Consider the following 12,161-nt stretch of genomic DNA (forward strand, 5'->3'; position numbering starts at 1 on the left):
CAAAGCCAACAATTAAGTTGGAGGACTATCCTAGACAAAGTTGTACATACTTTATTACTGAATATCACTATGGTCACCTTTGAAGTACTCCCCTTGGGAAGCTATGCACAGATGCCAGCACCTAGTCAACCCTTCAAAAAAATTTTGGAATTCTTTTTCTGGAATGGCCATCAGAGCTGTCGTCATATTACCCTTGATGTCATGAATGTCATCAAAATGTCTTTCTTTCAATATTTCCTTTATCTTTGAGAAAAGAAAGAAGTCATTGGGGGCCAGATCAGGTGAGTAGAGAGGGAATTCCAATACAGTTATTTGTTTACTGGTTACAAACTCCCTAACAGACAGTGCCATGTGAGCTGGTGCATTGTCATGATGCAAGAGCCATGAATTGTTGGCGAAAAGTTCAGGTCGTCTTTTTCACATAGTCTTTCCAGCACTTCCAAATATATAGTAATAGCAAACTTGGTTAACTGTTTGTACGGTTCATACAAATTCATAATGAATAATCCCTCTGATAACAAAAACGGTTAGCAATATTATTGCAACAAAATTCTCAAACTTAATTGTCAAACCTCGTGTGTGTGTGTTGTGTGTGTGTGTGTACACACAAATGTTGCCAAACAAATGTATACACATTGTAAGAAAGGAAAACTGTATTAAAATTGTAATACTCTATATATACCAATAACAAAAGATGAATACAAGTCACGTTTGACTTCTGCATTTACAAAGGTGCTCAAAGTGGTTACCATCAGCATCCAGACACTTCTGATTACAGCAAATTACTGCTTGAGCAACGTTGAGAAAAGTGTTCACTGTATACATTTTTTAGGCACCCTGTGTGTGTGTGTGTGTGTGTGTGTGTGTGTGTATTCACAGAAAGCTATATGCTAGAATGTACATAATAGCACTCTTTCTAATAGCCTTAAAACAAGTAAATAAAACAAGCGAACAAAAACAAATTTTCAACAACCGTAGAATGAATAAATTGTAATATATCCATGAAATGTATATATCCATGAAAGGGGCCAGTACTAATGAATATACTACTAATAATGCATGTATTCACACCTAGTATTGAGCAAAACAATCCAGACACAGAAAACTGAAGCCATCTATGGTGATGAGAGACAAGGTGATGTTACCATTGGTGAGGAGAGTTGTGACCAAGAGAGAGCACGGGAGATCACCTGGGAACTGAGAATGTTGTGTGTATTGCTCTGGAAATGTGCCATATGTGAACTTATGAATATGTTCACTTTGTCAACATTTATTGAGAAACACATTTGTGATTTCTGCACTTTTTTGTACACATGGCAAACTTGAGTTCATTTGTAAAATGAGTGGGATGCAGGGGTTACTGCATTGCATCTGTGTCTGTTACACATCTGTAACAATTATCTGCATTATCTGTAACTAATATGTTACCCAATGATAGCATACATCACATGCCATAAATAAAGAGAGGTTCAAGTAATTCTCATGGAGCATCAGAAGTGGCTTCATGAAGGAACTGTCAGTGTAGAGGACAGACTGGGTTGCAGACAGTCAAAATGAAAGGAAATCACTTAAAACACTATTGCAATACTCTGGGGTCACATCTTAGCATTTCAGGGCTGCACACTGTGCCTTGGGCAGTTAGGTGAGTCACAAATATTTGCTAAATGTGAACAGTATTGGACTGTTATCTTTGACAATAAACTGAGTGATTACATAGGGGGGAAGCAAAGCATGAGCTTTTCTCATCATTTATGCTAATTATCTTTTGGGGAAATTCTGGAAGTAAGGGTAGGTTTGGGGGACTCTGATTCTTATTAAATAAAAAATATATTGGGCAACACTTTATGTATATAACCATTAGCATGTTGGAAATATGAAAGTGACAAACATCACAAAAGTGACAAAATACTTGCAAATTGCATGTTTTGAAGAATTCCAATTCTATGACATCCTTATTGACTTACATTTGCACTCACATTTTTTTTTTTTTTGGATAAAAAACGTATAGCAATATTTTAGAAATGCAAATGTAAGAAAGTATGAGAGGAAGAAAGAGTTTTATGTACCCAAGTCGAAGGTGCTCTCCCTATTGTGGACTAAATCTCTCCACTCAGCCACTGAAACAGCACCTGCTATGGAGGTTCTATTTTCACTTTCAGCAGCATTACTCAAAGAATTATCAGAAAAACTTAACAAGTCCACTACTTTCATCAATCAGCTAACAAACACAACCATGTCCAAAGCAAGTCCATGATTATTTCTATTACATTGGAAAGCAGAAAATCCAAGATAAAGCAGCTCTGGATTTCTTCAAGAGTAGCAAGTTGTCTGAGGCCAACATAACTTTCCACAAGTGTTCTTTCTTCCTGCAAAAGATGTTATCAGTATCACAATTATAAACAATTCTGTCACCTTCAAAGGAATTTAGAAAATGATGTCACTTATAACAGATAAACTGTGAAATATAAATGAGGGAGGGAGCAGATGTAGGATCAAAAAAATTATTTTAAAACTTCAAAATTAATTCTTACCTCATGTAGCTGTGACAAATGAGAAAGCACAAAAGAGAGATAAAGGAAGAGACCAGTGGGGTGACACTGTATGCAGGGAGACTGTTACATGATCAGAAAGCCTGCCTCTGTACCATTCCCACTTCTCACACTTCTCAGCTTTGGCATTTTATGCAAATATGCACCTGACTTGAGTATTTCCACAGACCTCCATTCTCCAAAGAAGCTTGGAGAACAACTTGAAGAGAAATGGTGTGTGTGTGCGTTGGGGGGGGGGGGGGTGAGGGGGAGTGGGATGGGGATGGAGGGGCGGAACCTCTGTTTACTGGCCCACACCCAACAACCTGGTTAAATAAACTTGTATTATTGCAATCACCAATAGCAAGTAGACAGAATCAAATGAGGCGTACATGAAAAAACAGAATACATAAATGTGGGAAAGAAAGATCACATGTACATTTAGTGAAAATTTTCTAGTCGTATTATATTTGTAATCGAGAACAAAATTAATTTCTAGATTTTTAAGTCAAAACTCTACTGACTCACTGGCATTCCACGAAACAGAACAAGCCTCTGACTTGCTCATGCAGAGCAGCTTGAAGACCACAGAGCTTCACTCTGCATAGCTCACAGTATAGGTTTCACTGTAGCTTTCCTACCCCATACCTAGGGGACGATAGGATAGAAAGCCTCCAGGGGAATACAGGACTGTCCATTTGTTTGTATTGTGGACTGCCTCATTCCCAGGCTCCTGCACTCAGAAGGATTAAAAAAAAAAAAAAAATGCTACATGAGCATAGACTCAGAGAGTTATAGAGAGAAATGGTCAGATTTTTGTTTTGTTTTGTTTTGTTTTGGTTGGAGAGATCTATCTGATATCCACTCCCTTACCTACAACCAACAAAAGGAGCAAGTGCTCAGTATGCAAACATATGGTATGGAAGGCAACACACCTGGTCTTGTTCATGGTGCCCTTGCTGTGTGACCTCAGGCGAGTCATTTCCCCGCCTCAACTTTAGTGCACCCCTTGTAAAGTTGGGTTGGTGATAATAACTCTTCCTGGGATTGTTTCAAGAATGTAATTAGATAATGTCTGCAAAAGCACTTTGTGAACTCTAAAGTGCTCAGCAAATATAAGGGGTACCAAATTGGAAAGCTGCCTCTGGGTGGTTCCTTCTCAAATATGCCCAGTATCAACATTTTAGTGGTAAAGAGGAGTGCTAATATTTCTCATTGGCACTTTTCTACTGCAGAAGTTAAGTAATCTGAGTAGAAGAAATATGGTTTTCCTTGAGACTCAATAAAGCTATTTTCATTTTAATTGGAAAATAGTGGCACATAAATGTTCTTATTTTTCCCTCAATTGACCCTTTGGGGGAAAAAAAGTGAAATATTGCTTACCAGTTGTCTAGTGGAAAAATCTGAAAGTCAGAGGAACACTACTCTGGTCTTGCCATCGCCTCTCTCTGTATGTCCTTGGATAAGTTACGGCTCTTCCCCTCGGTCAGTTCTGATACAACAAATATTTATATAGCCCAGATGGATGCCAAGTTCTGTGCTAAGCTCAGCCTAAGAAACAAAGAAAAGAGCAAAAGGTACAGTCCTTTATATCTAAGAATTTTACAGATTAATAAATCTTTTCATGCCCCAAACAGAAGTGGTAATCACTGTTATGAGAATGAAAAGATAGCATGGGAGCGTGCATGGCACAATTGAAAAGTGGTACATCAGTGTAAAGTGGTATTATTACCAGCCGTAAAACCATCAGCAGCACATAGCTGGTTTAAAAATATTTAACAGAGAAGTGGAGAGGGGATTAGTATTTATAGAGCCTCTGCTTCAGACACATCTACATATGTTACTTCATCCACACAACAAACTGGTTAGGTGGATATTAGTTGCTACTTTTGACCAATAGGTAAATTGAGACCAGTTAAAACCACTTAGCTAACAAATCAGAGCACTATTCAAACCAAGGTCAGTCTGACTGCAAAGACTCTACAGAAATAGCTGAGAGAGGACATGCATTGCTACAGAGACCCACATGTATTTTCACCAGAAAAAGAGTCTCTGAAACTTAATAAAGCAGCCATAACTAGTTGTTGAAACATATTTATTTCAACTTATGTTTAAAAACAAAAGCATTTGAAGGAAGGAAACAAATTCAACTAATTTAATTAATATGGCAACATCAAGGAACCAAAAAAAGGTATTATCTTAACCCCCTAAGCACAACTCATGACTAGAATGATTTTTGTTTAAAGATAAAGCTAATGTTGTTTTATGAATCTTTGAGTAGCTAGGATGGAGAGCAAAACAGTACATTTAGCTCTCACATGGTTTAAAAAAACAACATTTAAAGAGGGCTTCATGAAGTCAAAATTCCTGCAATGCTTTCTACGTGGATTAGCATACCGAGCAAAATATAAAAGGTAGCTTACTGCCCAGATATATTAAGACGAAGAGCTTAACTTCTAATATTCTCTCTCCAATCAGGTATGGATTTATAAAACATTTTATTATGGTTATTTTTTTCCCAGCTGAAACTCACAACTAAATCCACCAACCAGAAAGATTGTTGAATTATATTGGTCTGATTTTCAAAGTTTATTTTTAACCTATATAGCAGAATGAGATAAACGCTGGGGGTATGCAAAAGCTGGAAACTGCTTAGACGAAGCTAACAGGAGCACATATAAATCAAGCAGCCGGGGTTATAAATATGTAATGACTATTCAGAAAAAAAAAATTTAAATGATTGAATCTTTTGCTGACCTAATGGCTATGAATTAACATTTCTCCCTCACAGCAGGAAGAGAACTACTAGTATTTATCTAGCACCTACTAAATGCTAGACCCATGTGATACGTGCTTTTTATGCATTAGCGCATTTACCTCACCCAAAACCCTATGAAGCAAGTAATATTGTCTTTACGTTCCAGCTAAATGATGGAAATTCTAGATGGTAAAATTGAAATTTAGAATTCAAATAATGGTCCAAAAGCACACAACTAATAAACAGCAGAGCCAAGATTCATCTCCGAGTCTGTGTACTCTCACTTCAATATCTTGCATCCTTCTTGCATGTTAGGTAACTTAGAAAGTCACATGTCTTCTCTGTGTGCCATTTGCAAATATAAAAGTCTTGAAAGGCAATGAAAAGAATTCCCAGTATAGGTTCATTCATTAATTTTTTTACAAGTAATTGTTAAGTACCTAACTCTCTGCCGAGCCCAGTGATGGACAACACGGTGGTGAAGAATCTTTCATGAGCTTTGTTCTCATGGAGCTTACAGTCTGAATTATTTTAGTGTTTGAACCAGAGGCATATGAAAATTTCCCAGAATCTGGCAATGAACCAGATGTATGTAGTCTGTCACTCACTGTCTGCTGACTCAGGCTAAATAGCAAGCACACCGAGCTCAGTTGTGTCATCTATAAAATAGAGATAATAAAAATTGTACTATTCACCTCACGGTGATATTATGAGGAATTAATAACATAATGCATATGAAATGACCATGAACATTCAAAGATAGACAGATGCATACACGTATACATAAAGGTATCATCATTTTGCTTGCTAAGGAAAAGAATACACTTTTAGCTTATAAAAAAGCAATTAAGTGACACGATGGCAACAGTTTCTAACAGACTGCAAAGTTTTGAGGCTCTTGCTCATGTAGATATATAGATAATAAATTGGAAAAGAAATTGTGGAAAAGGATAATTCATTCATGATTTCAATTATTTGACAGTTGATAGATAGTATCAATGCAACTTAGAGCTTCATAAAGTATAAATTTGGATTTTCTACCTTGTGGATTTACATTTAGCTAATCAACTGAAATCTTTCCGCACACACTGGCTGGTGAGAGTGTACCAGGCTAATAGAAAGATTTAACACAAAGAGATGCTCATTGTCCAATGTGCCAGGTACAGTGATGGGTAATGAAGACAGAATGATCCACAAGAAATGGGCCATATTCTCAGGGAACACGGAGTCTACTGGAGATGCAGAAAATAGACAGATGCTACTCACTGTTGTTAAGTGTTAAAATAGGGAAATACAGGGTACAACAGGAACAAAATCTAAAGGCACTTAAATTCATCCTAGCATCCTAGAAACTCTAATCTGAAGACAGGAGGATGAAGAGGCCATTCCCGGATAAAGGGCGGTACGTGGTGGTAGGACAATATTTCCAGCAGAAAGAATGCCTAATGCAAACACAGGGAAGCAGGAGCAAGCCGGAAACACTGGAGACTAGAACCTACTCATTGTGGCTGGAGAATAGCACGCAAGGGTAGAGCGGTGGAACTAGGTTGCAGCAAAATATGGAACTGCAGATTTTAACAAGGGAGAGGCACACGCACATAAAGACTGTTGAGGATGCATTAAGGAATGTGGAATTTCTCCTCATAGTAAAGTAATTGATATTACAGAGGCTTTGAACTTCAGCTTGATTTTTGGCTCTCAGGAGGGCAAGAAAGGTCACGATCAGACCTGCTCTTAAGAGACATCCCACTGGTTTCTGGGTGGACAATGAGTTGGTCAAGTTCAGCCAGGAAGCAGACTAGGAAGAGGTTGAAATCTCTAAGATCAAGCTTTTGCTGAGAGACCATGACCCATGACTGAAAATAAGTGAGTACCATAAATATACATTGTGAGCGGAGGAGTTTGCCAAAGACGTTAAACACTGATTGAAACCCAGAAGAGTACTGAGCATGGTGAAGAGGGTCACGGAGGTGAATGAAGGTGTTTCTTTTGGCCTAGGCTTATAGGGCATTCAGGTTGGACTGGAATGATCCCTCCCCGGCCACCTTCAAGGCATCCAGTTATAGTTTTTGTTCAGATTTGGGGAAAAGTGTGAGTGCTACCTTTTCAGTAAGAGAGATGCGAGCACCATCTGCGGGGTACAGCGTTTACTTAGAAGGGGGCTGGGGTCTGATCTGACTGAGAATTCATTCGTGGCTTTCAGCCCTGTCTTTGTCATCACATGCAGAGCTCTCAGAGCAACTCGTCTCTGCACACATTGCTGCTATAGAGCAAGGTACTGTTTGTCTCCCACAGGAAAAGAGATTTATTCGTTTTAGTGGTGTCATAATATTGAACAGCTGGTCATCGCATCTCAGTGTCTCACTTCTCACACACTTCTGCTTTGTCAGCCACGAGTCCCACGGCTAAACACTGTGAAAAGCAGAGGAAACGTGTTACAAAAGCAATGATGCTGATGAACAAAACATATACCCTCTGCATATAAGTGAAAACCCCAACAATTCTTTTTACCCTGTACTTTTCCAAAATAAATTCTAAAAAATAGTCATGCCACATAGTTGAATGATTTAGCTCATATTTTTATGGTTATGAAAATATTTCATTAATGAAAATATTTTACATTTTCATTAATCTGATTTAGTTCATTATTTCAAAAAGCATATAGTCTTAGGAAGATCAGTTATACAACTAGAACGTGGACGCTAAACAAAGTATTTAAAATCCACAGATTCATTTAATAATTTCTGGTATTTCAAGGCAGGTCACCAGACTCTGGGATTGTCACTTCTAGAGAAGGTCTAAAGACTCAGCTTAGCTGAACTGGTCCCTTGATCTAACCATACAGTAGGCTCAAAGACATCTTTATTTAAAGTCAAAACCCCATATGTAAGTCTTCCCACTACTACTTCTGTATCGTCTGTGGATATTGGGATGATAAGACTAACAACAAAAACAATAATAATGGAGCAGCCCTGGAATAATGGTTAATACTAAAACAACAACAGAGTAGCTCTAGCAGGGTGATTTAAGCACACGGGCTCTGGGTTGTATTGTCTAGGTTTAATGTACTGGTTCCAACACTCTTTGACTATGAGCCTAGACAAGTTACCTACCATCTCTATTCCTCTGTGTCCTTTTTATTTTTATTTTTTAAATAACTCTGTCCTTCATGTGTAAGAAAAAAGAAGGCATGAGGGATTATAATACTATCTAACAGTGATGTACTGTAAGGATTAAAAGAAGTAATACATATTAAGTGCTTAGAAAATTATCTGGCACATAGTAAGTGTTCAATACATGTTGCCTATAATCATTATTTTAAAAAATGTGTGTATGCATCTATATTATTATATTGCTAAATTATTATTATTATTATTATTATTATTATTGTTATTACTATTATCTTAACTTCTTTCTGGCTCATGACAGTCCTATGCGGTAAGTGGTGAATAAAACTCTGCACTTAACTCTGCTATTAAGAGATGGAGTCAGAATTTGACCCAGATGTGCCCAGCACCAAATTCTGTAAGGTCTGCTATTTAGTTTCCTATTGCTCTTGTAACAAATTACTACAAACTTAGCAGCTTAAACAACACAAACCTAATATAGTATAGTAGTGAAGGTCAGAAGTCTGGCATGGGTCTCAGTGGGCTACAGGCAAAGTTTGGCAAGGCTGCATTCCTTTCTGTCTCTGGGGAGAATCTATTCCTTTGCTCATTCAGGTTGTTGGCTGAATTCAGCTCCTTGTGGTTGTCAGACTGAGGCCCCATTTCCTTGCTGGCTGTCAGCTGAGGACTGTTCCCAACTTCTAAAGTCAAACATTCTTTGCCTCATGGCTTCCTTCCTTCATTGTCAAATCAAGCAATGGAGGGTCAAGTCTCTCTTAGGCCTCGGATGTCTCCTATCTATTCTTCTATCACATTTCTCTGACTGACTCTTCTGCCTTCCTCTTCTAGTTTTAAAGAGCCCATGTGCTTCCATTGGGCCAACACAGAAAACCCAGGGTAGTCTCCCTCCCCTAGGTCCATGAACTTAATTCCATCTCCCAAGTTAATATGTTCCAGAGCTGGGGGCATGGACATCTTTTGTGGGCCATTTTTCTGCCTGTCACACCACGGCACCTCTGATTTGTGCTAGGGAGCAGTTGGAGTTAGAGCATTAAAGCTGATAATGACAGAAAAAGAGGAGAATGAGCTTCATAAGCAAAAGGGTAAAATTAATCAAATTTTCTGGAAAGCTATTCTAATTGCATATTACATATGAGGCCAATGGTGAAAGCAAGAATGTGGGTAAAATAGGTCAGTTTTGTGAGAAACAAAATAAATTACAAATTTATTAAAGTGGTAAAATAGGGAAAGGTGAAAAAAACTAAAAGAAATGTTTAAATTTTAACTTGACAGTGTTAAAGAAGTTCTTGGTTTTAAAAAAAGGAATTATAAAGAAAAGATTAATAGAGTTCAGCAAAAAAAAGTGTATACAAGAAGAATATGTGTCAATGGATTAACACCACAAATTTACTAATATCTTATAAATCAATAAGAAGAAAACTCCAATAGATATATAGTCAAAAGGAAATTAGTAAACCAGCCATTCATAATTGAAGAAACATCAGTGGTCAATAAATATATGCAAACACTTAAGTCCATATGTATATTATTCAAGTATCAAATTTAGGCAAAGATAAAAATTTGCCTAAATGAATATTTTCCTAGTGATACAACTTCTAAATGTTTATCTCAAGGAAATAAGCAGAGATATGCACAAAATATTATGTATAAGAATATTTACCAGAGCATTATTTACTTATAATAGGAAAAAGAATAAAAGAGTACATGTGACTAAAATTATTCCTTGTGTTTGCAATCAATAGCTCAGATGATTGTTGTTTAATGTTTTTGGCCAGACATGTGAACAATTTTGGTATGGAAATGAACAAATGAAAACTCTATTCAAAATGTTTTGAAAATAAAATAAAAATCAAACTGTTGAGATTTTCCTAAGAACAGAGACTTGAAAAATAATTTGAGAAAGATGTCCTAGCCATAGTGAACCCAGTAGAAAGCTGCTTTAAAACCTTTTGTAAAAGTTCAAGGTACAAATACAGAACTATTTCGGGAAAAAATGAACTAGAATAAAGTCTAAAACACAAATGTGAAAAAAGCGTATACGTACATTTGATTCCATGAAGATGAGGGTGAACATGGAATTCAGAAAGATACTATCATGAATTAAATTAGATTTAGTCATTAGTTTTCATTTAATGTTTCAGAATTCACCATGATTTTTCATTTAATGAGTAAGATTTATGGTACTATAAAAGGCTGAAAATATTATTAATTAATATAAAAGGCTTGGTAAAGAAATATGATCATTCACTCAAAGACAATTCAATATTGGAAATAAAGCATGATTACCTTACATCTGGCAGAGATTTATAACACTAAATTGATAGCAACATTTAACTATAGGAAGATAATGTAAATTTCCCTCAGAGTTCACACTATGAGTAATGAATAATCAGCTGAAAAATAATTGCTATCATAAAACATTATTCATACACTTTACCTCCTAGGACATCTTTGCACAATATTGAATCTGATAAGACTTGATCGGAAATGAAGAAATGATCTCTTCCCCCTGGCATCTGAAAGGGTCTAATAGTCAACAGCAAAGAGACACAAGATCATAAATGATCAGTTAACAATGTATAAGTGATATAAGGTACATAAATTATAATGTATATGTTTCCCTTCCTTTGGGATATTTACTTAGAAAGAAGCAGGCTACATTTTTTAGAGAGATTAAACATGAAGCTATTTTCCATGTGTAAAAACACAAGTATTTTGATCATTACTATCTTCCTCTGAAAAACACTTTATTTTCTCCTGTATTCCCCTCCTAAAAATCCACTCATAACAAAAGATTCAAGTCTGCCCCAAAATTGAATCTGCCATTTGGTTCCTGCTCACCAGCTACAACATTATATGCTGTGCATGAATCCCCATATCCCATGTTAAATGTACGTTTTTCAAGCCTTGAAATGAGAGTTCTACTGTCTAACAGAGACAGTATAGTACTGAGAAAAAGAGCAATTGATTAGACAACTTTTGAAATTTCTTGATTAGTGTTTACTTTTTCCTTGAAATAGTATTCAAGGGAGGTCAAACTCCCTACCTGGATCCACCCTCAGCCAGGTACTGTGTGAAGATGCTTAGGGAAGTCCAATGAACAGAAAAGACAGGTTATCCCTAAAGTCTAGGCATACAGTCTTCTGATTGTTTGGGATCTTCTGAAGAGACATAATAAAAACATTTTAAAATCAGCATTTAATTATAAGCTGGAGCGTTCATATGGAATACCCACGGGAAACCGTTAGGAAGCTCAAGAGACTCTTCAACTAAAACTGTCCTACTGTAAAATTGAGCCTAAGTCTAGAGTCATCATGGAATGTATATACTCCCAGCAGGCCAAAGGACTAAAATGAAAAAGTGACAATCCACACACATATAAAAATGCATTTTTTTAAACTACATTTAAGCCACAGGATGAGGAGAAAGAAGAGATGACTGTTTCAGTGACTGAGAAGGTTAATAGATTCCTATTCAATACTGTTTAGCTCCTCCAGTTAAAACATCAGCACTCTTCCCTGTTTGCTGTAGTGTAGCCATTCATACTCAGCCTGCAAAGACTTCAGGGCTGGGAGATTTGTCACAGGTTCTGCCTATCCCAAAGGGTTAGTTACTGTTAGGAGACCCCACTAATAACAAAGCCTGCTCTCATGAATTCACACTAATAACTAGACAACCAATACAAATTGCAGAATTGGAGAGATTAACGAGAATGCAGAAACATACAATAAGCAAATCAGCCCTACC

At 36.8% G+C, this 12,161-nt stretch overlaps 1 long non-coding RNA gene across 1 annotated transcript in view; it reads right to left on the bottom strand.

The window, feature by feature from the left end:
• The window catches only part of LOC141568616 (uncharacterized), a 39,129-nt gene continuing 26,968 nt past the window's right edge, over positions 1-12,161 (bottom strand). The window contains exons 3-4 of the long non-coding RNA XR_012491783.1: positions 3,912-4,079; positions 1-2,366 (exon numbers count right to left, since the gene is read on the bottom strand). This is a non-coding gene — a long non-coding RNA (uncharacterized LOC141568616). The remainder of the gene's footprint in view (positions 2,367-3,911; positions 4,080-12,161) is intronic.

Source organism: Rhinolophus sinicus, linkage group LG14 (genome assembly GCF_036562045.2).
Source record: "Rhinolophus sinicus isolate RSC01 linkage group LG14, ASM3656204v1, whole genome shotgun sequence".
Taxonomy (NCBI): Eukaryota; Metazoa; Chordata; class Mammalia; order Chiroptera; family Rhinolophidae; genus Rhinolophus; species Rhinolophus sinicus.